Source organism: Triturus cristatus, chromosome 1_1 (assembly GCF_964204655.1).
Source record: "Triturus cristatus chromosome 1_1, aTriCri1.1, whole genome shotgun sequence".
Taxonomy (NCBI): domain Eukaryota; kingdom Metazoa; phylum Chordata; class Amphibia; order Caudata; family Salamandridae; genus Triturus; species Triturus cristatus.
Genome location: NC_140579.1, coordinates 1,096,358,045 through 1,096,377,794, shown reverse-complemented (window position 1 = coordinate 1,096,377,794; position 19,750 = coordinate 1,096,358,045).

Sequence of the window (19,750 nt, the reverse complement as noted above, 5' to 3'; positions counted from 1 at the left end):
ATCTTATCTAACTCTTTTTTTTATGTTTCTTTACAGGGCTTCCCCGGGCCGTGCCGTTTCCGTGCAGAGTCGTGCATGGACTGCTTTCCCCGGTATGTATGATGCTGTTTGCGGGTCTTAGGTAAGGCATCTGGTCTGTTTCTTATCTAACTCTTTTTTTTAATGTTTCTTTACAGGGCTTCCCCGGGCCGTGCCGTTCCCGTGCAGCGTCGTGCATGGAGCGCTTTCCCCGGTATGTATGATGCTGTTTGTGGGTCTTAGGTAAGGCATCTGGTCTGTTTCTCATCTAACTCTTTTTTTAAATGTTTCTTTACAGGGTTTCCCCGGGCCGTGCTGTTCCCGTGCAGCGTCGTGCATGGACTGCTTCCCCCGGTATGTATGATGCTGTTGCGGGTCTTAGGTAAGGCATCTGGTCTGTTTCTTATCTAACTCTTTTTTTTAATGTTTCTTTACAGGGCTTCCCCTGGCCGTGCCATTCCCGTGCAGCGTCGTGCATGGAGTGCTTTCCCCGGTATGTATGATGCTGTTTGCGGGTCTTAGGTAAGGCATCTGGTCTGTTTCTTATCTAACTCTTTTTTTTTTTGTTTCTTTACAGGGCTTCCCCTGGCTGTGCCGTTCCCGTGGAGCGTTATGCATGGAGCGCTTCCCTGCTATGTATGATGCTGTTTGCGGGTCTTAGGTAAGGCATCTGGTCTGTTTCTTATCTAACTCTTTTTTTTTATATTTCTTTACGGGGCTTCCCCTGGCCGTGCCGTTCCTGTGCAGCGTCGTGCATGGAGTGCTTTCCCCGGTATGTATGATGCTGTTTGCGGGTCTTAGGTAAGGCATCTGGTCTGTTTCTTATCTAACTCTTTTTTTTTGTGTTTCTTTACAGGGCTTCCCCGGGCCGTGCCGTTCCCGTGCAGCGTCGTGCATGGAGCGCTTTCCCCGGTATGTATGATGCTGTTTGCGGGTCTTAGGTAAGGCATCTGGTCTGTTTCTTATCTAACTCTTTTTTTTAATGTTTCTTTACAGGGAATTTCCGGGCTGTGCCGTTCCCGTGCAGCATCGTGCATGGACTGCTTTCCCCGGTATGTATGATGCTGTTTGCGGGTCTTAGGTAAGGCATCTGGTCTGTTTCTTATCTAACTCTTTTTTTTAATGTTTCTTTACAGGGCTTCCCCGGGCCGTGCCGTTCCCATGCAGCATCGTGCATGGACTGCTTTCCCCGGTATGTATGATGCTGTTTGCGGGTCTTAGGTAAGGCATCTGGACTGTTTCTTATCTAACTCTTTTTTTTAATGTTTCTTTACAGGGCTTCCACGGGCCGTGCCGTTCCCGTGCAGCGTCGTGCATGGAGTGCTTTCCCCGGTATGTATGATGCTGTTTGTGTGTCTTAGGTAAGGCATCTGGTCTGTTTCTTATCTAGCTCTTTTTTTTCTGCTTCTTTACAGGCTTCCCCGGGCCGTGCCGTTCCCGTGCAGCTTCGTGCATGGAGCGCTTTCCCCGGTATGTATGATGCTGTTTGCGGGTCTTATGTAAGGCATCTGGTCTGTATCTTATCTAACTCTTTTTTTTTATGTTTCTTTACAGGGCTTCCCCGGGCCGTGCCGTTTCCGTGCACAGTCGTGCATGGACTGCTTTCCCCGGTATGTATGATGCTGTTTGCGGGTCTTAGGTAAGGCATCTGGTCTGTTTCTTATCTAACTCTTTTTTTTAATGTTTCTTTACAGGGCTTCCCCGGGCCGTGCCGTTCCCGTGCAGCGTCGTGCATGGAGCGCTTTCCCCGGTATGTATGATGCTGTTTGTGGGTCTTAGGTAAGGCATCTGGTCTGTTTCTTATCTAACTCTTTTTTTAAATGTTTCTTTACAGGGTTTCCCCGGGCCGTGCTGTTCCCGTGCAGCGTCGTGCATGGACTGCTTCCCCCAGTATGTATGATGCTGTTGCGGGTCTTAGGTAAGGCATCTGGTCTGTTTCTTATCTAACTCTTTTTTTTAATGTTTCTTTACAGGGCTTCTCCTGGCCGTGCCATTCCCGTGCAGCGTCGTGCATGGAGTGCTTTCCCCGGTATGTATGATGCTGTTTGGGGGTCTTAGGTAAGGCATCTGGTCTGTTTCTTATCTAACTCTTTTTTTTAATGTTTCTTTACAGGGCTTCCCCGGGCCGTGCCGTTCCCATGCAGCGTCGTGCATGGAGCGCTTCCCTGGTATGTATGATACTGTTTGCGGGTCTTAGGTAAGTCATCTGGTCTGTTTCTCATCTAACTCTTTTTGTTTCTGTTTCTTTAAAGGGCTTCCCCGGGCCGTGCCGTTCCCGTGCAGCGTCGTGCATGGAGCGCTTTCCCCGGTATGTATGATGCTGTGTGCGGGTCTTAGGTAAGGCATCTGGTCTGTATCTTATCTAACTCTTTTTTTTTATGTTTCTTTACAGGGCTTCCCCGGGCCGTGCCGTTTCCGTGCAGAGTCGTGCATGGACTGCTTTCCCCGGTATGTATGATGCTGTTTGCGGGTCTTAGGTAAGGCATCTGGTCTGTTTCTTATCTAACTCTTTTTTTTAATGTTTCTTTACAGGGCTTCCCCGGGCCGTGCCGTTCCCGTGCAGCGTCGTGCATGGAGCGCTTTCCCCGGTATGTATGATGCTGTTTGTGGGTCTTAGGTAAGGCATCTGGTCTATTTCTCATCTAACTCTTTTTTTAAATGTTTCTTTACAGGGTTTCCCCGGGCCATGCTGTTCCCGTGCAGCGTCGTGCATGGACTGCTTCCCCCGGTATGTATGATGCTGTTGCGGGTCTTAGGTAAGGCATCTGGTCTGTTTCTTATCTAACTCTTTTTTTTAATGTTTCTTTACAGGGCTTCCCCTGGCCGTGCCATTCCCGTGCAGCGTCGTGCATGGAGTGCTTTCCCCGGTATGTATGATGCTGTTTGCGGGTCTTAGGTAAGGCATCTGGTCTGTTTCTTATCTAACTCTTTTTTTTTTTGTTTCTTTACAGGGCTTCCCCTGGCTGTGCCGTTCCCGTGTAGCGTTATTCATGGAGCGCTTCCCTGGTATGTATGATGCTGTTTGCGGGTCTTAGGTAAGGCATCTGGTCTGTTTCTTATCTAACTCTTTTTTTTATATTTCTTTACGGGGCTTCCCCTGGCCGTGCCGTTCCTGTGCAGCGTCGTGCATGGAGTGCTTTCCCCGGTATGTATGATGCTGTTTGCGGGTCTTAGGTAAGGCATCTGGTCTGTTTCTTATCTAACTCTTTTTTTTTGTGTTTCTTTACAGGGCTTCCCCGGGCCGTGCCGTTCCCGTGCAGCGTTGTGCATGGAGCGCTTTCCCCGGTATGTATGATGCTGTTTGCGGGTCTTAGGTAAGGCATCTGGTCTGTTTCTTATCTAACTCTTTTTTTTAATGTTTCTTTACAGGGAATTTCCGGGCTGTGCCGTTCCCGTGCAGCATCGTGCATGGACTGCTTTCCCCGGTATGTATGATGCTGTTTGCGGGTCTTAGGTAAGGCATCTGGTCTGTTTCTTATCTAACTCTTTTTTTTAATGTTTCTTTACAGGGCTTCCCCGGGCCTTGCCGTTCCCGTGCAGCGTCGTGCATGGACTGCTTTCCCCGGTATGTATGATGCTGTTTGCGGGTCTTAGGTAAGGCATCTGGACTGTTTCTTATCTCACTCTTTTTTTTAATGTTTCTTTACAGGGCTTCCACGGGCCGTGCCATTCCCGTGCAGCGTCGTGCATGGAGTGCTTTCCCCGGTATGTATGATGCTGTTTGCGGGTCTTAGGTAAGGTATCTGGACTGTTTCTTATCTAACTCTTTTTTTTAATGTTTCTTTACAGGGCTTCCACGGGCCGTGCCGTTCCCGTGCAGCGTCGTGCATGGAGTGCTTTCCCCGGTATGTATGATGCTGTTTGCGTGTCTTAGGTAAGGCATCTGGTCTGTTTCTTATCTAGCTCTTTTTTTTCTGCTTCTTTACAGGCTTCCCCGGGCCGTGCCGTTCCCGTGCAGCTTCGTGCATGGAGCGCTTTCCCCGGTATGTATGATGCTGTTTGCGGGTCTTAGGTAAGGCATCTGGTCTGTTTCTTATCTAACTCTTTTTTTTAATGTTTCTTTACAGGGCTTCCCCGGGCCGTGCCGTTCCCGTGCAGCGTCGTGCATGGAGCGCTTCCCTGGTATGTATGATGCTGTTTGCGGGTCTTAGGTAAGGCATCTGGTCTGTTTCTTATCTAATTTTTTCTTTTTATGCTTCTTTACAGGGCTTCCCCGGGCCGTGCCGTTCCCGTGCAGCGTCATGCATGGAGCGCTTTCCCCGGTATGTATGATGCTGTTTGCGGGTCTTAGGTAAGGCATCTGGTCTGTATCTTATCTAACTCTTTTTTTTAATGTTTCTTTACAGGGCTTCCCCGGGCCGTGCCGTTTCCGTGCAGAGTCGTGCATGGACTGCTTTCCCCGGTATGTATGATGCTGTTTGCGGGTCTTAGGTAAGGCATCTGGTCTGTTTCTTATCTAACTCTTTTTTTTAATGTTTCTTTACAGGGCTTCCCCGGGCCGTGCCGTTCCCGTGCAGCGTCGTGCATGGAGCGCTTTCCCCGGTATGTATGATGCTGTTTGTGGGTCTTAGGTAAGGCATCTGGTCTGTTTCTCATCTAACTCTTTTTTTAAATGTTTCTTTACAGGGCTTCCCCTGGCCGTGCCATTCCCGTGCAGCGTCGTGCATGGAGTGCTTTCCCCGGTATGTATGATGCTGTTTGCGGGTCTTAGGTAAGGCATCTGGTCTGTTTCTTATCTATCTCTTTTTTTTTTTGTTTCTTTACAGGGCTTCCCCTGGCTGTGCCGTTCCCGTGTAGCGTTATGCATGGAGCGCTTCCCTGGTATGTATGATGCTGTTTGCGGGTCTTAGGTAAGGCATCTGGTCTGTTTCTTATCTAACTCTTTTTTTTTATATTTCTTTACGGGGCTTCCCCTGGCCGTGCCGTTCCTGTGCAGCGTCGTGCATGGAGTGCTTTCCCCGGTATGTATGATGCTGTTTGCGGGTCTTAGGTAAGGCATCTGGTCTGTTTCTTATCTAACTCTTTTTTTTTGTGTTTCTTTACAGGGCTTCCCCGGGCCGTGCCGTTCCCGTGCAGCGTCGTGCATGGAGCGCTTTCCCCGGTATGTATGATGCTGTTTGCGGGTCTTAGGTAAGGCATCTGGTCTGTTTCTTATCTAACTCTTTTTTTAATGTTTCTTTACAGGGAATTTCCGGGCTGTGCCGTTCCCGTGCAGCATCGTGCATGGACTGCTTTCCCCGGTATGTATGATGCTGTTTGCGGGTCTTAGGTAAGGCATCTGGTCTGTTTCTTATCTAACTCTTTTTTTTAATGTTTCTTTACAGGGCTTCCCCGGGCCGTGCCGTTCCCGTGCAGCGTCGTGCATGGACTGCTTTCCCCGGTATGTATGATGCTGTTTGCGGGTCTTAGGTAAGGCATCTGGACTGTTTCTTATCTCACTCTTTTTTTTAATGTTTCTTTACAGGGCTTCCACGGGCCGTGCCATTCCCGTGCAGCGTCGTGCATGGAGTGCTTTCCCCGGTATGTATGATGCTGTTTGCGGGTCTTAGGTAAGGCATCTGGACTGTTTCTTATCTAAATCTTTTTTTTAATGTTTCTTTACAGGGCTTCCACGGGCCGTGCCGTTCCCGTGCAGCGTCGTGCATGGAGTGCTTTCCCCGGTATGTATGATGCTGTTTGCATGTCTTAGGTAAGGCATCTGGTCTGTTTCTTATCTAGCTCTTTTTTTTCTGCTTCTTTACAGGCTTCCCCGGGCCGTGCCGTTCCCGTGCAGCTTCGTGCATGGAGCGCTTTCCCCGGTATGTTTGATGCTGTTTGCGGGTCTTAGGTAAGGCATCTGGTCTGTTTCTTATCTAACTCTTTTTTTTTTGTTTCTTTACAGGGCTTCCCCTGGCCGTGCCGTTCCCGTGCAGCTTCGTGCATGGAGCGCTTCCCTGGTATGTATGATGCTGTTTGAGGGTCTTAGGTAAGGCATCTGGTCTGTTTCTTATCTAACTCTTTTTTTTAATGTTTCTTTACAGGGCTTCCCCGGGCCGTGCCGTTCCCGTGCAGCGTCGTGCATGGAGCGCTTCCCTGGTATGTATGATGCTGTTTGCGGGTCTTAGGTAAGGCATCTGGTCTGTTTCTTATCTAACTCTTTCTTTTTATGTTTCTTTACAGGGCTTCCCCGGGCCGTGCCGTTCCCGTGCAGCGTCATGCATGGAGCGCTTTCCCCGGTATGTATGATGCTGTTTGCGGGTCTTAGGTAAGGCATCTGGTCTGTTTCTTATCTAACTCTTTTTTTTAATGTTTCTTTACAGGGCTTCCCCGGGCCGTGCCGTTCCCATGCAGCGTCGTGCATGGAGCGCTTCCCTGGTATGTATGATACTGTTTGCGGGTCTTAGGTAAGGCATCTGGTCTGTTTCTTATCTAACTCTTTTTGTTTCTGTTTCTTTAAAGGGCTTCCCCGGGCCGTGCCGTTCCCGTGCAGCGTCGTGCATGGACTGCTTTCCCCGGTATGTATGATGCTGTTTGCGGGTCTTAGGTAAGGCATCTGGTCTGTATCTTATCTAACTCTTTTTTTTATGTTTCTTTACAGGGCTTCCCCGGGCCGTGCCGTTCCCGTGCAGAGTCGTGCATGGACTGCTTTCCCCGGTATGTATGATGCTGTTTGCGGGTCTTAGGTAAGGCATCTGGTCTGTTTCTTATCTAACTCTTTTTTTTTATGTTTCTTTACAGGGCTTCCCCGGGCCGTGCCGTTCCCGTGCAGCGTCGTGCATGGAGCGCTTTCCCCGGTATGTATGATGCTGTTTGCGGGTCTTAGGTAAGGCATCTGGTCTGTTTCTTATCTAACTCTTTTTTTAAATGTTTCTTTACAGGGTTGCCCTGGGCCGTGCTGTTCCCGTGCAGCGTCGTGCATGGACTGCTTCCCCCGGTATGTATGATGCTGTTGCGGGTCTTAGGTAAGGCATCTGGTCTGTTTCTTATCTAACTCTTTTTTTTAATGTTTCTTTACAGGGCTTACCCTGGCCGTGCCATTCCCGTGCAGCGTCGTGCATGGAGTGCTTTCCCCGGTATGTATGATGCTGTTTGCGGGTCTTAGGTAAGGCATCTGGTCTGTTTCTTATCTAACTCTTTTTTTTAATGTTTCTTTACAGGGCTTCCCCGGGCCGTGCCGTTCCCATGCAGCGTCGTGCATGGAGCGCTTCCCTGGTATGTATGATACTGTTTGCGGGTCTTAGGTAAGGCATCTGGTCTGTTTCTTATCTAACTCTTTTTGTTTCTGTTTCTTTACAGGGCTTCCCCGGGCCGTGCCGTTCCCGTGCAGCGTCGTGCATGGAGCGCTTTCCCCGGTATGTATGATGCTGTTTGCGGGTCTTAGGTAAGGCATCTGGTCTGTATCTTATCTAACTCTTTTTTTTTTATGTTTCTTTACAGGGCTTCCCAGGGCCGTGCCGTTTCCGTGCAGAGTCGTGCATGGACTGCTTTCCCCGGTATGTATGATGCTGTTTGCGGGTCTTAGGTAAGGCATGTGGTCTGTTTCTTATTTAACTCTTTTTTTAAATGTTTCTTTACAGGGCTTCCCCGGGCCGTGCCGTTCCCGTGCAGCGTCGTGCATGGAGCGCTTTCCCCGGTATGTATGATGCTGTTTGTGGGTCTTAGGTAAGGCATCTGGTCTGTTTCTTATCTAACTCTTTTTTTAAATGTTTCTTTACAGGGTTTCCCCGGGCCGTGCTGTTCCTGTGCAGCGTCGTGCATGGACTGCTTCCCCCGGTATGTATGATGCTGTAGCGGGTCTTAGGTAAGGAATCTGGTCTGTTTCTTATCTAATTCTTTTTTTTAATGTTTCTTTACAGGGCTTCCCCTGGCCGTGCCATTCCCATGCAGCGTCGTGCATGGAGTGCTTTCCCCGGTATGTATGATGCTGTTTGCGGGTCTTAGGTAAGGCATCTGGTCTGTTTCTTATCTAACTCTTTTTTAAAATGTTTCTTTACAGGGGTTCCCCGGGCCGTGCTGTTCCCGTGCAGCTTCGTGCATGGACTGCTTTCCCCTGTATGTATGATGCTGTTTGCGGGTCTTAGGTAAGGCATCTGGTCTGTTTCTTATCTAACTCTTTTTTTTTGTGTTTCTTTACAGGGCTTCCCCGGGCCGTGCCGTTCCCGTGCAGCGTTGTGCATGGAGTGCTTTCCCCGGTATGTATGATGCTAATTGCGGGTCTTAGGTAAGGCATCTGGTCTGTTTCTTATCTAACTCTTTTTTTAAATGGTTCTTTACAGGGTTGCCCCGGGCCGTGCTGTTCCCGTGCAGCGTCGTGCATGGACTGCTTCCCCCGGTATGTATGATGCTGTTGCGGGTCTTAGGTAAGGCATCTGGTCTGTTTCTTATCTAACTCTTTTTTTTAATGTTTCTTTACAGGGCTTCCCCTGGCCGTGCCATTCCCGTGCAGCGTCGTGATTGGAGTGCTTTCCCCGGTATGTATGATGCTGTTTGCGGGTCTTAGGTAAGGCATCTGGTCTGTTTCTTATCTAACTCTTTTTTTTAATGTTTCTTTACAGGGCTTCCCCGGGCCGTGCCGTTCCCGTGCAGCGTCGTGCATGGAGCGCTTTCCCCGGTATGTATGATGCTGTTTGCGGGTCTTAGGTAAGGCATGTGGTCTGTTTCTTATCTAACTCTTTTTTTTAATGTTTCTTTACAGGGCTTCCCCGGGCCGTGCCGTTCCCGTGCAGCGTCGTGCATGGAGCGCTTTCCCCGGTATGTATGATGCTGTTTGTGGGTCTTAGGTAAGGCATCTGGTCTGTTTCTTATCTAACTCTTTTTTTAAATGTTTCTTTACAGGGTTTCCCCGGGCCGTGCTGTTCCCGTGCAGCGTCGTGCATGGACTGCTTCCCCCGGTATGTATGATGCTGTAGCGGGTCTTAGGTAAGGAATCTGGTCTGTTTCTTATCTAACTCTTTTTTTTAATGTTTCTTTACAGGGCTTCCCCTGGCCGTGCCATTCCCGTGCAGCGTCGTGCATGGAGTGCTTTCCCCGGTATGTATGATGCTGTTTGCGGGTCTTAGGTAAGGCATCTGGTCTGCTTCTTATCTAATTCTTTTTTTTTTGTTTCTTTACAGGGCTTATCCTGGCTGTGCCGTTCCCGTGTAGCGTCGTGCATGGAGCGCTTCCCTGGTATGTATGATGCTGTTTGCGGGTCTTAGGTAAGGCATCTGGTCTGTTTCTTATCTAACTCTTTTTTTAAATGTTTCTTTACAGGGCTTCCCCTGGCAGTGCCGTTCCTGTGCAGCGTCGTGCATGGAGTGCTTTCCCCGGTATGTATGATGCTGTTTGCGGGTCTTAGGTAAGGCATCTGGTCTGTTTCTTATCTAACTCTTTTTTTTTGTGTTTCTTTACAGGGCTTCCACGGGCCGTGCCATTCCCGTGCAGCGTTGTGCATGGAGTGCTTTCCCCGGTATGTATGATGCTGTTTGCGGGTCTTAGGTAAGGCATCTGGTCTGTTTCTTATCTAACTCTTTTTTTTAATGTTTCTTTACAGGGCTTCCCCGGGCCGTGCCGTTCCCATGCAGCGTCGTGCATGGAGCGCTTCCCTGGTATGTATGATACTGTTTGCGGGTCTTAGGTAAGGCATCTGGTCTGTTTCTTATCTAACTCTTTTTGTTTCTGTTTCTTTAAAGGGCTTCCCCGGGCCGTGCCGTTCCCCTGCAGCGTCGTGCATATAGCGCTTTCCCCGGTATGTATGATGCTGTTTGCGGGTCTTAGGTAAGGCATCTGGTCTGTATCTTATCTAACTCTTTTTTTTTATGTTTCTTTACAGGGCTTCCCCGGGCCGTGCCGTTTCCGTGCAGAGTCGTGCATGGACTGCTTTCCCCGGTATGTATGATGCTGTTTGCGGGTCTTAGGTAAGGCATCTGGTCTGTTTCTTATCTAACTCTTTTTTTTAATGTTTCTTTACAGGGCTTCCCCGGGCCGTGCCGTTCCTGTGCAGCGTCGTGCATGGAGCGCTTTCCCCGGTATGTATGATGCTGTTTGTGGGTCTTAGGTAAGGCATCTGGTCTGTTTCTCATCTAACTCTTTTTTTAAATGTTTCTTTACAGGGTTTCCCCGGGCTGTGCTGTTCCCGTGCAGCGTCGTGCATGGACTGCTTCCCCCGGTATGTATGATGCTGTTGCGGGTCTTAGGTAAGGCATCTGGTCTGTTTCTTATCTAACTCTTTTTTTTAATGTTTCTTTACAGGGCTTCCCCTGGCCGTGCCATTCCCGTGCAGTGTCGTGCATGGAGTGCTTTCCCCGGTATGTATGATGCTGTTTGCGGGTCTTAGGTAAGGCATCTGGTCTGTTTCTTATCTAACTCTTTTTTTTTTTGTTTCTTTACAGGGCTTCCCCTGGCTGTGCCGTTCCCGTGTAGCGTTATGCATGGAGCGCTTCCCTGGTATGTATGATGCTCTTTGCGGGTCTTAGGTAAGGCATCTGGTCTGTTTCTTATATAACTCTTTTTTTTTATATTTCTTTACGGGCCTTCCCCTGGCCGTGCCGTTCCCGTGCAGCGTCGTGCATGGAGTGCTTTCCCCGGTATGTATGATGCTGTTTGCGTGTCTTAGGTAAGGCATCTGGTCTGTTTCTTATCTAGCTCTTTTTTTTCTGCTTCTTTACAGGCTTCCCCGGGCCGTGCCGTTCCCGTGCAGCTTCGTGCATGGAGCGCTTTCCCCGGTATGTATGATGCTGTTTGCGGGTCTTAGGTAAGGCATCTGGTCTGTTTCTTATCTAACTCTTTTTTTTAATGTTTCTTTACAGGGCTTCCCCGGGCCGTGCCGTTCCCGTGCAGCGTCGTGCATGGAGCGCTTCCCTGGTATGTATGATGCTGTTTGCGGGTCTTAGGTAAGGCATCTGGTCTGTTTCTTATCTAATTTTTTCTTTTTATGCTTCTTTACAGGGCTTCCCCGGGCCGTGCCGTTCCCGTGCAGCGTCATGCATGGAGCGCTTTCCCCGGTATGTATGATGCTGTTTGCGGGTCTTAGGTAAGGCATCTGGTCTGTATCTTATCTAACTCTTTTTTTTAATGTTTCTTTACAGGGCTTCCCCGGGCCGTGCCGTTTCCGTGCAGAGTCGTGCATGGACTGCTTTCCCCGGTATGTATGATGCTGTTTGCGGGTCTTAGGTAAGGCATCTGGTCTGTTTCTTATCTAACTCTTTTTTTTAATGTTTCTTTACAGGGCTTCCCCGGGCCGTGCCGTTCCCGTGCAGCGTCGTGCATGGAGCGCTTTCCCCGGTATGTATGATGCTGTTTGTGGGTCTTAGGTAAGGCATCTGGTCTGTTTCTCATCTAACTCTTTTTTTAAATGTTTCTTTACAGGGCTTCCCCTGGCCGTGCCATTCCCGTGCAGCGTCGTGCATGGAGTGCTTTCCCCGGTATGTATGATGCTGTTTGCGGGTCTTAGGTAAGGCATCTGGTCTGTTTCTTATCTATCTCTTTTTTTTTTTGTTTCTTTACAGGGCTTCCCCTGGCTGTGCCGTTCCCGTGTAGCGTTATGCATGGAGCGCTTCCCTGGTATGTATGATGCTGTTTGCGGGTCTTAGGTAAGGCATCTGGTCTGTTTCTTATCTAACTCTTTTTTTTTATATTTCTTTACGGGGCTTCCCCTGGCCGTGCCGTTCCTGTGCAGCGTCGTGCATGGAGTGCTTTCCCCGGTATGTATGATGCTGTTTGCGGGTCTTAGGTAAGGCATCTGGTCTGTTTCTTATCTAACTCTTTTTTTTTGTGTTTCTTTACAGGGCTTCCCCGGGCCGTGCCGTTCCCGTGCAGCGTCGTGCATGGAGCGCTTTCCCCGGTATGTATGATGCTGTTTGCGGGTCTTAGGTAAGGCATCTGGTCTGTTTCTTATCTAACTCTTTTTTTAATGTTTCTTTACAGGGAATTTCCGGGCTGTGCCGTTCCCTGCAGCATCGTGCATGGACTGCTTTCCCCGGTATGTATGATGCTGTTTGCGGGTCTTAGGTAAGGCATCTGGTCTGTTTCTTATCTAACTCTTTTTTTTAATGTTTCTTTACAGGGCTTCCCCGGGCCGTGCCGTTCCCGTGCAGCGTCGTGCATGGACTGCTTTCCCCGGTATGTATGATGCTGTTTGCGGGTCTTAGGTAAGGCATCTGGACTGTTTCTTATCTCACTCTTTTTTTTAATGTTTCTTTACAGGGCTTCCACGGGCCGTGCCATTCCCGTGCAGCGTCGTGCATGGAGTGCTTTCCCCGGTATGTATGATGCTGTTTGCGGGTCTTAGGTAAGGCATCTGGACTGTTTCTTATCTAAATCTTTTTTTTAATGTTTCTTTACAGGGCTTCCACGGGCCGTGCCGTTCCCGTGCAGCGTCGTGCATGGAGTGCTTTCCCCGGTATGTATGATGCTGTTTGCATGTCTTAGGTAAGGCATCTGGTCTGTTTCTTATCTAGCTCTTTTTTTTCTGCTTCTTTACAGGCTTCCCCGGGCCGTGCCGTTCCCGTGCAGCTTCGTGCATGGAGCGCTTTCCCCGGTATGTTTGATGCTGTTTGCGGGTCTTAGGTAAGGCATCTGGTCTGTTTCTTATCTAACTCTTTTTTTTTTGTTTCTTTACAGGGCTTCCCCTGGCCGTGCCGTTCCCGTGCAGCTTCGTGCATGGAGCGCTTCCCTGGTATGTATGATGCTGTTTGAGGGTCTTAGGTAAGGCATCTGGTCTGTTTCTTATCTAACTCTTTTTTTTTATGTTTCTTTACAGGGCTTCCCCGGGCCGTGCCGTTCCCGTGCAGCGTCGTGCATGGAGCGCTTCCCTGGTATGTATGATGCTGTTTGCGGGTCTTAGGTAAGGCATCTGGTCTGTTTCTTATCTAACTCTTTCTTTTTATGTTTCTTTACAGGGCTTCCCCGGGCCGTGCCGTTCCCGTGCAGCGTCATGCATGGAGCGCTTTCCCCGGTATGTATGATGCTGTTTGCGGGTCTTAGGTAAGGCATCTGGTCTGTTTCTTATCTAACTCTTTTTTTTAATGTTTCTTTACAGGGCTTCCCCGGGCCGTGCCGTTCCCATGCAGCGTCGTGCATGGAGCGCTTCCCTGGTATGTATGATACTGTTTGCGGGTCTTAGGTAAGGCATCTGGTCTGTTTCTTATCTAACTCTTTTTGTTTCTGTTTCTTTAAAGGGCTTCCCCGGGCCGTGCCGTTCCCGTGCAGCGTCGTGCATGGACTGCTTTCCCCGGTATGTATGATGCTGTTTGCGGGTCTTAGGTAAGGCATCTGGTCTGTATCTTATCTAACTCTTTTTTTTATGTTTCTTTACAGGGCTTCCCCGGGCCGTGCCGTTCCCGTGCAGAGTCGTGCATGGACTGCTTTCCCCGGTATGTATGATGCTGTTTGCGGGTCTTAGGTAAGGCATCTGGTCTGTTTCTTATCTAACTCTTTTTTTTTATGTTTCTTTACAGGGCTTCCCCGGGCCGTGCCGTTCCCGTGCAGCGTCGTGCATGGAGCGCTTTCCCCGGTATGTATGATGCTGTTTGCGGGTCTTAGGTAAGGCATCTGGTCTGTTTCTTATCTAACTCTTTTTTTAAATGTTTCTTTACAGGGTTGCCCTGGGCCGTGCTGTTCCCGTGCAGCGTCGTGCATGGACTGCTTCCCCCGGTATGTATGATGCTGTTGCGGGTCTTAGGTAAGGCATCTGGTCTGTTTCTTATCTAACTCTTTTTTTTAATGTTTCTTTACAGGGCTTACCCTGGCCGTGCCATTCCCGTGCAGCGTCGTGCATGGAGTGCTTTCCCCGGTATGTATGATGCTGTTTGCGGGTCTTAGGTAAGGCATCTGGTCTGTTTCTTATCTAACTCTTTTTTTTAATGTTTCTTTACAGGGCTTCCCCGGGCCGTGCCGTTCCCATGCAGCGTCGTGCATGGAGCGCTTCCCTGGTATGTATGATACTGTTTGCGGGTCTTAGGTAAGGCATCTGGTCTGTTTCTTATCTAACTCTTTTTGTTTCTGTTTCTTTACAGGGCTTCCCCGGGCCGTGCCGTTCCCGTGCAGCGTCGTGCATGGAGCGCTTTCCCCGGTATGTATGATGCTGTTTGCGGGTCTTAGGTAAGGCATCTGGTCTGTATCTTATCTAACTCTTTTTTTTTTATGTTTCTTTACAGGGCTTCCCAGGGCCGTGCCGTTTCCGTGCAGAGTCGTGCATGGACTGCTTTCCCCGGTATGTATGATGCTGTTTGCGGGTCTTAGGTAAGGCATGTGGTCTGTTTCTTATTTAACTCTTTTTTTAAATGTTTCTTTACAGGGCTTCCCCGGGCCGTGCCGTTCCCGTGCAGCGTCGTGCATGGAGCGCTTTCCCCGGTATGTATGATGCTGTTTGTGGGTCTTAGGTAAGGCATCTGGTCTGTTTCTTATCTAACTCTTTTTTTAAATGTTTCTTTACAGGGTTTCCCCGGGCCGTGCTGTTCCTGTGCAGCGTCGTGCATGGACTGCTTCCCCCGGTATGTATGATGCTGTAGCGGGTCTTAGGTAAGGAATCTGGTCTGTTTCTTATCTAATTCTTTTTTTTAATGTTTCTTTACAGGGCTTCCCCTGGCCGTGCCATTCCCATGCAGCGTCGTGCATGGAGTGCTTTCCCCGGTATGTATGATGCTGTTTGCGGGTCTTAGGTAAGGCATCTGGTCTGTTTCTTATCTAACTCTTTTTTAAAATGTTTCTTTACAGGGGTTCCCCGGGCCGTGCTGTTCCCGTGCAGCGTCGTGCATGGACTGCTTTCCCCTGTATGTATGATGCTGTTTGCGGGTCTTAGGTAAGGCATCTGGTCTGTTTCTTATCTAACTCTTTTTTTTTGTGTTTCTTTACAGGGCTTCCCCGGGCCGTGCCGTTCCCGTGCAGCGTTGTGCATGGAGTGCTTTCCCCGGTATGTATGATGCTAATTGCGGGTCTTAGGTAAGGCATCTGGTCTGTTTCTTATCTAACTCTTTTTTTAAATGGTTCTTTACAGGGTTGCCCCGGGCCGTGCTGTTCCCGTGCAGCGTCGTGCATGGACTGCTTCCCCCGGTATGTATGATGCTGTTGCGGGTCTTAGGTAAGGCATCTGGTCTGTTTCTTATCTAACTCTTTTTTTTAATGTTTCTTTACAGGGCTTCCCCTGGCCGTGCCATTCCCGTGCAGCGTCGTGATTGGAGTGCTTTCCCCGGTATGTATGATGCTGTTTGCGGGTCTTAGGTAAGGCATCTGGTCTGTTTCTTATCTAACTCTTTTTTTTAATGTTTCTTTACAGGGCTTCCCCGGGCCGTGCCGTTCCCGTGCAGCGTCGTGCATGAAGCGCTTTCCCCGGTATGTATGATGCTGTTTGCGGGTCTTAGGTAAGGCATGTGGTCTGTTTCTTATCTAACTCTTTTTTTTAATGTTTCTTTACAGGGCTTCCCCGGGCCGTGCCGTTCCCGTGCAGCGTCGTGCATGGAGCGCTTTCCCCGGTATGTATGATGCTGTTTGTGGGTCTTAGGTAAGGCATCTGGTCTGTTTCTTATCTAACTCTTTTTTTAAATGTTTCTTTACAGGGTTTCCCCGGGCCGTGCTGTTCCCGTGCAGCGTCGTGCATGGACTGCTTCCCCCGGTATGTATGATGCTGTAGCGGGTCTTAGGTAAGGAATCTGGTCTGTTTCTTATCTAACTCTTTTTTTTAATGTTTCTTTACAGGGCTTCCCCTGGCCGTGCCATTCCCGTGCAGCGTCGTGCATGGAGTGCTTTCCCCGGTATGTATGATGCTGTTTGCGGGTCTTAGGTAAGGCATCTGGTCTGCTTCTTATCTAATTCTTTTTTTTTTGTTTCTTTACAGGGCTTATCCTGGCTGTGCCGTTCCCGTGTAGCGTCGTGCATGGAGCGCTTCCCTGGTATGTATGATGCTGTTTGCGGGTCTTAGGTAAGGCATCTGGTCTGTTTCTTATCTAACTCTTTTTTTTAATGTTTCTTTACAGGGCTTCCCCTGGCAGTGCCGTTCCTGTGCAGCGTCGTGCATGGAGTGCTTTCCCCGGTATGTATGATGCTGTTTGCGGGTCTTAGGTAAGGCATCTGGTCTGTTTCTTATCTAACTCTTTTTTTTTGTGTTTCTTTACAGGGCTTCCACGGGCCGTGCCATTCCCGTGCAGCGTTGTGCATGGAGTGCTTTCCCCGGTATGTATGATGCTGTTTGCGGGTCTTAGGTAAGGCATCTGGTCTGTTTCTTATCTAACTCTTTTTTTTAATGTTTCTTTACAGGGCTTCCCCGGGCCGTGCCGTTCCCATGCAGCGTCGTGCATGGAGCGCTTCCCTGGTATGTATGATACTGTTTGCGGGTCTTAGGTAAGGCATCTGGTCTGTTTCTTATCTAACTCTTTTTGTTTCTGTTTCTTTAAAGGGCTTCCCCGGGCCGTGCCGTTCCCCTGCAGCGTCGTGCATATAGCGCTTTCCCCGGTATGTATGATGCTGTTTGCGGGTCTTAGGTAAGGCATCTGGTCTGTATCTTATCTAACTCTTTTTTTTTATGTTTCTTTACAGGGCTTCCCCGGGCCGTGCCGTTTCCGTGCAGAGTCGTGCATGGACTGCTTTCCCCGGTATGTATGATGCTGTTTGCGGGTCTTAGGTAAGGCATCTGGTCTGTTTCTTATCTAACTCTTTTTTTTAATGTTTCTTTACAGGGCTTCCCCGGGCCGTGCCGTTCCTGTGCAGCGTCGTGCATGGAGCGCTTTCCCCGGTATGTATGATGCTGTTTGTGGGTCTTAGGTAAGGCATCTGGTCTGTTTCTCATCTAACTCTTTTTTTAAATGTTTCTTTACAGGGTTTCCCCGGGCTGTGCTGTTCCCGTGCAGCGTCGTGCATGGACTGCTTCCCCCGGTATGTATGATGCTGTTGCGGGTCTTAGGTAAGGCATCTGGTCTGTTTCTTATCTAACTCTTTTTTTTAATGTTTCTTTACAGGGCTTCCCCTGGCCGTGCCATTCCCGTGCAGTGTCGTGCATGGAGTGCTTTCCCCGGTATGTATGATGCTGTTTGCGGGTCTTAGGTAAGGCATCTGGTCTGTTTCTTATCTAACTCTTTTTTTTTTTGTTTCTTTACAGGGCTTCCCCTGGCTGTGCCGTTCCCGTGTAGCGTTATGCATGGAGCGCTTCCCTGGTATGTATGATGCTCTTTGCGGGTCTTAGGTAAGGCATCTGGTCTGTTTCTTATATAACTCTTTTTTTTTATATTTCTTTACGGGCCTTCCCCTGGCCGTGCCGTTCCTGTGCAGCGTCGTGCATAGAGTGCTTTCCCCGGTATGTATGATGCTGTTTGCGGGTCTTAGGTAAGGCATCTGGTCTGTTTCTTATCTAACTCTTTTTTTTTGTGTTTCTTTACAGGGCTTCCCCGGGCCGTGCCGTTCCCGTGCAGCGTCGTGCATGGAGCGCTTTCCCCGGTATGTATGATGCTGTTTGCGGGTCTTAGGTAAGGCATCTGGTCTGTTTCTTATCTAACTCTTTTTTTTAATGTTTCTTTACAGGGAATTTCCGGGCTGTGCCGTTCCCGTGCAGCATCGTGCATGGACTGCTTTCCCCGGTATGTATGATGCTGTTTGCGGGTCTTAGGTAAGGCATCTGGTCTGTTTCTTATCTAACTCTTTTTTTTAATGTTTCTTTACAGGGCTTCCCCGGGCCGTGCCGTTCCCGTGCAGCGTCGTGCATGGACTGCTTTCCCCGGTATGTATGATGCTGTTTGCGGGTCTTAGGTAAGGCATCTGGACTGTTTCTTATCTAACTCTTTTTTTTAATGTTTCTTTACAGGGCTTCCACTGGCCGTGCCGTTCCCGTGCAGCGTCGTGCATGGAGTGCTTTCCCCGGTATGTATGATGCTGTTTGCGTGTCTTAGGTAAGGCATCTGGTCTGTTTCTTATCTAGCTCTTTTTTTTCTGCTTCTTTACAGGCTTCCCCGGGCCGTGCCGTTCCCGTGCAGCTTCGTGCATGGAGCGCTTTCCCCGGTATGTATGATGCTGTTTTCGGGTCTTAGGTAAGGCATCTGGTCTGTTTCTTATCTAACTCTTTTTTTTTTTGTTTCTTTACAGGGCTTCCCCTGGCTGTGCCTTTCCCGTGCAGCGTCGTGCATGGAACGCTTCCCTGGTATGCATGATGCTGTTTGAGGGTCTTAGGTAAGGCATCTGGTCTGTTTCTTATCTAACTCTTTTTTTTTATGTTTCTTTACAGGGCTTCCCCGGGCCGTGCCGTTCCCGTGCAGCTTCGTGCATGGAGCGCTTCCCTGGTATGTATGATGCTGTTTGCGGGTCTTAGGTAAGGCATCTGGTCTGTTTCTTATCTAACTCTTTCTTTTTATGTTTCTTTACAGGGCTTCCCCGGGCCGTGCCGTTCCCGTGCAGAGTCATGCATGGAGCGCTTTCCCCGGTATGTATGATGCTGTTTGCGGGTCTTAGGTAAGGCATCTGGTCTGTTTCTTATCTAACTCTTTTTTTTAATGTTTCTTTACAGGGCTTCCCCGGGCCGTGCCGTTCCTATGCAGCGTCGTGCATGGAGCGCTTCCCTGGTATGTATGATACTGTTTGCGGGTCTTAGGTAAGGCATCTGGTCTGTTTCTTATCTAACTCTTTTTGTTTCTGTTTCTTTAAAGGGCTTCCCCGGGCCGTGCCGTTCCCGTGCAGCGTCGTGCATGGAGCGCTTTCCCCGGTATGTATGATGCTGTTTGCGGGTCTTAGGTAAGGCATCTGGTCTGTTTCTTATCTAACTCTTTTTTTTAATGTTTCTTTACAGGGCTTCCCCGGGCCGTGCCGTTCCCGTGCAGCGTCGTGCATGGAGCGCTTTCCCCGGTATGTATGATGCTGTTTGTGGGTCTTAGGTAAGGCATCTGGTCTGTTTCTTATCTAACTCTTTTTTTAAATGTTTCTTTACAGGGTTTCCCCGGGCCGTGCTGTTCCCGTGCAGCATCGTGCATGGACTGCTTCCCCCGGTATGTATGATGCTGTTGCGGGTCTTAGGTAAGGCATCTGGTCTGTTTCTTATCTAACTCTTTTTTTTAATGTTTCTTTACAGGGCTTCCCCTGGCCGTGCCATTCCCGTGCAGCGTCGTGCATGGAGTGCTTTCCCCGGTATGTATGATGCTGTTTGCGGGTCTTAGGTAAGGCATCTGGTCTGTTTCTTATCTAACTCTTTTTTTTAATGTTTCTTTACAGGGCTTCCCCGGGCCGTGCCGTTCCCATGCAGCGTCGTGCATGGAGCGCTTCCCTGGTATGTATGATACTGTTTGCGGGTCTTAGGTAAGGCATCTGGTCTGTTTCTTATCTAACTCTTTTTGTTTCTGTTTCTTTAAAGGGCTTCCCCGGGCCGTGCCGTTCCCGTGCAGCGTCGTGCATGGAGCGCTTTCCCCGGTATGTATGATGCTGTTTGCGGGTCTTAGGTAAGGCATCTGGTCTGTATCTTATCTAACTCTTTTTTTTTATGTTTCTTTACAGGGCTTCCCCGGGCCGTGCCGTTTCCGTGCAGAGTCGTGCATGGACTGCTTTCCCCGGTATGTATGATGCTGTTTGCGGGTCTTAGGTAAGGCATCTGGTCTGTTTCTTATCTAACTCTTTTTTTTAATGTTTCTTTACAGGGCTTCCCCGGGCCGTGCCGTTCCCGTGCAGCGTCGTGCATGGAGCGCTTTCCCCGGTATGTATGATGCTGTTTGTGGGTCTTAGGTAAGGCATCTGGTCTGTTTCTCATCTAACTCTTTTTTTAAATGTTTCTTTACAGGGTTTCCCCGGGCCGTGCTGTTCCCGTGCAGCG